This window comes from Cavia porcellus, unplaced genomic scaffold (genome assembly GCF_034190915.1).
Source record: "Cavia porcellus strain 051 isolate PalLab524CR breed Dunkin Hartley unplaced genomic scaffold, mCavPor4.1 scaffold_21, whole genome shotgun sequence".
In the NCBI taxonomy this organism is placed as follows: domain Eukaryota; kingdom Metazoa; phylum Chordata; class Mammalia; order Rodentia; family Caviidae; genus Cavia; species Cavia porcellus.
This window is the reverse complement of record NW_026947504.1, coordinates 41,263,754-41,269,598: the sequence shown is the minus strand read 5'-3', so window position 1 is coordinate 41,269,598 and position 5,845 is coordinate 41,263,754. Positions and strand designations below refer to the sequence as shown.

Genomic DNA, 5,845 nt, shown 5'->3' with positions numbered 1-5,845 from the left:
AGAATTAAGGTAAAATGAGAAAATAGAGACCAATCCTAACCCAGTACAGCAATGTTCTTAAAACAAAAGATTAGGACCCAGACACCATGTGAGGTGGCTGGCAGGTGATGACCATCTACCAGCCAAGAAGGGAGGCTTTAGAAGATACCTACTGTGCTGACATGTTTACCTGGGACACTTGGCTTCCAGAGTTGTGAGAAATAAATTTGTCTGGTACTTTGTAAAGGAAATGTTGTTTTAAGAACTCGAATCATCCTATAAATATAAAATTATTAATAAACAGCATTAGTAGCTATTTCCCCTAGTCATTTTGAGACTAAAATTCTCATAATTGGGAAGATTCAAAAAGTCTCCAGCTATGAACATTTGTCTATGACGCCAGTAATTATTTGGTCCAAGGAATGATCCTTAAACTGGGCTCATTTAATAGCAAGATTTGATGGAAGCTGAGCATTTCCTAGGTTGGGCCAGGCTGTGTTAGGAAGTACAAACAGAAAAGAAAGAAAATTCTTTGTGTTCTGCATTTATGCTAATAACTGTCGCTCAGCCCAGAAGGGGAATCTAGTTCTTTCGCGTCACTCAGAATTCCTTCTGTAGCTGGATCTGCAGCAAATTTCTAAGAATTGGAGCCATGGAATGAAAGTGTGTTTGTTATTTAAGAAAAGGAAATCACTCCAGGTTTTTGTTAGGTCTGGGAGAAGGGGGAGGGCAAGGAGAAGTCTGCGGGAGGAATGGAGCGGAGTGGACGGCCGTAAAAGTAGTGGTCAGCGGTGGCTTTATTCCGGGAATGCGGGGAGGGGGCCCCCGCCGCCGGCGGTGCCGGCCCCGGGCATCTCTGCACGGAGCCCGGGGCCGGGCTGTGGTGTCTCTGGGAACACGGGGAGTGGAGACTGGCGCGCTGGAGTCTGGCAAGCTCTCTCTTTCTGGCGAACTCCCTCTGGCAAAACTCCCCGGCGAACTCTCTCAGACACGTGGCGTGGGAGATCTAAATAGCCTAAGCTTAGGGCAGCACCCTAACTTCATTAGAGATGCACAGATATCTCATTGGCGCACAGGTCCTTAAGGATGGGGATACAGAATTACAATCAAGTCCATAGGGGGCAGGGTGGGGGAGGAGTTTAGGTGCAGCCTTTTCTGGTTACAGTGTTTTATCTGGGCCGGCAACTCTTTCATATCCCGTCTTCTGGTTATTAGGAAAAGGGGCGAAGATCTCTCTCTGTAACTACTTCCTGCTGGCTGAGGGCGCTGTATTGGGGTCTAGGGGAGTTTGACAGGATGAAGGTTGATGCCCAGGTAGACACTGATGCCAGGTGTTTTAGCCAGGACAACTTCACTGGTGAATGTATGTATGTCAGACTGGAAAAACAAAGAGACATAATGTTATTAGGAGACATGGCACTATTATATTTAAGGACCCAGGTGAGGTAGATAGGAAGGTGACTTTGGTTTTGAGATGGTATTTTATCAGGGTGACGTTGAGGTGGCAAGGCAGAATTCTGAAAAATAAACGTGGGATTAGGAGGAGTGAAGTTATGAGAGGTGTTTACTCCCCCCTATGAAAGCACAAAAGTTAAAAGGTAGGTAGGTAAGGCTTGTCTCTGGTATATATGATGTTGGAGTCTGTAGGCAACCGTGTTAAGGACTCCCGCTATAGAAATGATTATTAATAGAATGTAAGAAATTAAGAATCAAACTGGACAACAAAACATGACAACCTGTGAGTCATAAGGCAGAGATGAGCATCAAAAGGATGGTTAGATCTAGGGCCTGAGTAATGTGAGACCAGAATGGCAGTTTAAAAGGGAATAAAAGCATTTTATGATTTAGGACTGGGACCTGTATAAAAATGGGCCTGTTTGTAAATGGCATAGGTTGACCATCAATACCATGTCATAGAGATTGATTTAATATAGCAACCTGAATACTCAGGAAGAATCCTGTATATATGGCCTCTATGTCCACAAATATAGAGAATATCTTACCTGAGACTGTAGTGTGACTTGGAATCTGAGACGGACACCTTAAAGGGGGCTGTTGTTATCTTGAACCCCCTCAGCCTCCAGCAGCGAATTTTTGTCGGTGACGAATCTGGCAGTGTCGACATTTCCTATGAGGGCTAGAACTTAGGATGGCTTACCCACTCTCTGGTGGCTAGGACAGTCCAGTAGCCCTGGAGTAAGGTCTCAAAGAATGCCAGGATGGGACATTTTTGTCCAGTATCTTCTGCTGCATTTGAGCGTGGTCCATGGAGGGGGCAGGCAGCTCCACCTTGTGTAGGTTTACCTGTCTCAGAACTCCAAGTGTCACAAGTGTTAAAAATATAAAAAACCATATTAAGATCTCTCTAAGGTTTGAAGGTCAAGTTTTGCCTTTTTGTTTGGGATTTGGACTATAGTAGAATTAAGTAAGTATAGGTTTAGCAATCTTATGAATAAATTAAAACTGATATAATACTGTCAGATTTTGAACACAGTTACTTTTAAAGTTGTTACTTGCAGTACTATGAATCAAGACAAATAAAATAAAACTTTGAAGAAAACCCTTGTCTTGAAATAGAGCTAGTGGTTTCCAGCAAAAAGGAATTTATAAGCTTAGTTGTTAAACAGGAGATTGGTGAAGGCTTTGATAAATAAGGTTGGTAAAATAAAATAAAACTTTGAAGAAAACCCTTGTCTTGAAATAGAGCTAGTGGTTTCCAGCAAAAAGGAATTTATAACCTTAGTTGTTAAACAGGAGGTGGTGAAGGCTTTGATTGATAAACAAGGCTGATAAAATTATCAGGTGGCCAGTAACTTTGATTAAACGGTTTGAGAATTGTAATAAAAAAGCATCTCTTGAGCGGAGCCAAATTGTAAAAAAAAAGCATGCCTGAGCAGAGCCGTTGAGCTGCTGTGTGTGCGGTGCCACGGAGAGGTAGGCAAGGAACCGTAGAGTGGGCGGGGCGAGCGCGGGACACTGTAAGCAGACAACGGAGGCTTACTGTGACGCGCTAATTGTCATGCGGCACCAGTGGCAGCCTGTGTGTGTGGTGCCGCAGAGGGGCAGGCAAGGAACCGCAGAGTGGGCGGGGCGAACGCGGGACACCGTAAGCAAAGAACGGAGGCTTACTGTGACGCGCTAAGCGGCGCAGGGAAATGACGTCGTTCCGCTGCGATCGCGTAAGGGGGTGGGGCTTGGAGGCCCCGAGTGGTGATCCCAGTTAACGCCTGGCGTCAATGGGAGCTGCAGCTCGCGTTCGGTCCCCCGGAGGGACGGGGCGACGGCTGAGGCGGGCGACAGAGGGAGTGGCCGCGTCCCGGAGGGGCGGGGCGGCGGCAGAGGCAGTCAGAGGCATGGCTTGCTGGCTGTGCGGAGCCCCGCGCGCGTGGGGCGGGGCAACAGAGGGGGTGGCCGCGTCCCGGAGGGGCGGCGCGGCGGCAGAGGCAGTCAGAGGCACGGCTTGCTGGCTGCGCGGAGCCCCGCGTGCGTGGGGCGGGGCGACAGAGGGGGTGGCCGCGTCCCGGAGGGGCGGTGCGGCGGCCAAGGCGGTGGCTGTGCCCCGGAGGGGCGGGGCGACGGCCGAGGCGGGCAGCAGAGATGGTGGCCGCGCCCCGAAGGGGCGGCGCAGCGGCAGAGGCAGTCAGAGGCATGGCTTGCTTGCTGTAAGGAGCCCGGTGTGTGGGGCAGGGTGTGGCCGCGGGAGAGGCACAGCGTGAAGTTAGGTGGGCTTTGTTTTGAAAGGCTCACAGCCGCGCCAGAGCTGGGCGCGCTGTGAAAGCCACGGCTTTTGGGCGGCTACGGCGGGCGGCGTATGGCGCAGGGACACTGCCGCCGTGTGGGTGGTGAAACAGGAAATGAATGGGCTGGGCTGGAGACCAAAGCCAGAGAGGCCCACAGAATTGGAACGCAATGTGAGAGGGAAAGAAAGAAAAAAAGGCTGTTTTTAAAATTAAAAGCAGTTTGATGTGAATTTTAGGTTTGTCTGGTCTTATTTAACTTCGGGAGAACGGCGTAAAGTGGGAAACAAAAGGGAGAGGAGCCAGGCGCGGGCGGAGCCAATGAATGGAGGGGCCGGGGCTCGAGCCGCTGCGCCGGCGAAATAAACAGAACTAAAACATGGTGGGAGGGGGGGGGGGAGAGGCGCCTGGCGCAGAGGAGCCAGGCGCGGGCCCCCCCTGGGGTGACCAGGCCCCGCGGGCCACGCGGGAGACCGGCTCATGACCGCAGGACCAGCGGCGCCGAGGCGGCGCGCGGAGGCAAGCGCGCGGCGGGGAGGGATCCGCGCCGGGAAAGAAAGGCGCTTTAAAAGTCCTGTAAAGGGCCCCCCACCCTGGGGTGACCAGGCCTCACGGGCCACGCGGAAGGCCGTTATGACCGCGGGACCGGCAGCGCCGAGGCTGTGAGCGGGAGCCGGAAGAAGGGCGCGCGGGTCGGGGACACAGGAACAAAAGAGCGCACGCTGGGAAAGAAACAGCCTGTTTTAAAAGTTAGCAGGGGAGTTAATTACCCGAGTGGTAGTGGATTTTTGACTGCAGAAGTAAAGAAATTTTAACAGCAGGGGGACTATAAAACAAAACCGAGAAAAGTATAGTCTCTCACCTGCCGCCGAGTCACAGGGCACCATCTGTTAGGTCTGGGAGAAGGGGGAGGGCAAGGAGAAGTCTGCGGGAGGAATGGAGCGGAGTGGACGGCCGTAAAAGTAGTGGTCAGCGGTGGCTTTATTCCGGGAATGCGGGGAGGGGGCCCCCGCCGCCGGCGGTGCCGGCCCCGGGCATCTCTGCACGGAGCCCGGGGCCGGGCTGTGGTGTCTCTGGGAACACGGGGAGTGGAGACTGGCGCGCTGGAGTCTGGCAAGCTCTCTCTTTCTGGCGAACTCCCTCTGGCAAAACTCCCCGGCGAACTCTCTCAGACACGTGGCGTGGGAGATCTAAATAGCCTAAGCTTAGGGCAGCACCCTAACTTCATTAGAGATGCACAGATATCTCATTGGCGCACAGGTCCTTAAGGATGGGGATACAGAATTACAATCAAGTCCATAGGGGGCAGGGTGGGGGAGGAGTTTAGGTGCAGCCTTTTCTGGTTACAGTGTTTTATCTGGGCCGGCAACTCTTTCAGTTTTATAAAGGGCAGAATAAAAGCTCTGAATTCTAGATGTTTATTTTTATTTGTGTTGGGTGGAAGTGAATTTTTGAGCCTATACTTTTCAATTCAGTGTTTATTTAATCAAGCTCTTAGAGAACTGGGCACTGCCCTGACAAAACATTGTGGTGGATTGAATGTAAAGAGCCACAAGCCTTTTCTCTGCAGCTGATACAACATAATTTGTGTTAGGCTGCCTGCAGCCAGGCAATCATGTATCAAGTGAGTTTGCAAGGTAAAAAAGATATGCAAGGTTAAGTGGAAAGAAAAAGTTGTGTACTTCTGTCTTTTGGTTTGAGAAGGCATCATAAGTCTGGGTAGCAGAGTAGCCATTTTCTGTTGAAAAGACTTGTATTCCATATTCAGGTTTTCACACACACTTTGATTTAGTAACCTCCTCTTTTTCCTTCTCTTCTTCCCCCTTTCCTAAGCCATGTTATATTTCCTTTGCACAAGTTTCATTGGGCTCTTCTTTCATCAAGGGAACTGTAATGAGAACCCTGGAAAAAGGATTACCAACTTGGAGACTGAATATGAAAAGAATAAATTCTTAAGTTACTTTTGCATGCCACTGCGATTTGTAATTCAGTTTTAAAGAACCCCAAAAGGATTAAAGTACTTAGTGTAGTACCAGCAAGCAATACAAAAATTATATCAAATCAGAACGAGTTACCAGTGGAGTGCTTCAATAATCGAAGATGAAATAGTTTGTAAATATAAATGGCTC

The 5,845-nt window shown here is 49.9% G+C and overlaps 1 long non-coding RNA gene across 1 annotated transcript; it reads right to left on the bottom strand.

Annotated features, from left to right (window-relative positions):
* Positions 1 to 758: 758 nt before the first annotated feature.
* LOC134471979 (uncharacterized) lies at positions 759 to 5,087 on the bottom strand. The gene is made up of 2 exons (XR_010041783.1): positions 4,579 to 5,087; positions 759 to 1,496 (listed from the first exon to the last, which is right to left on the bottom strand). It is a non-coding gene; the product is annotated as an uncharacterized LOC134471979 (long non-coding RNA).
* Positions 5,088 to 5,845: the final 758 nt, after the last annotated feature.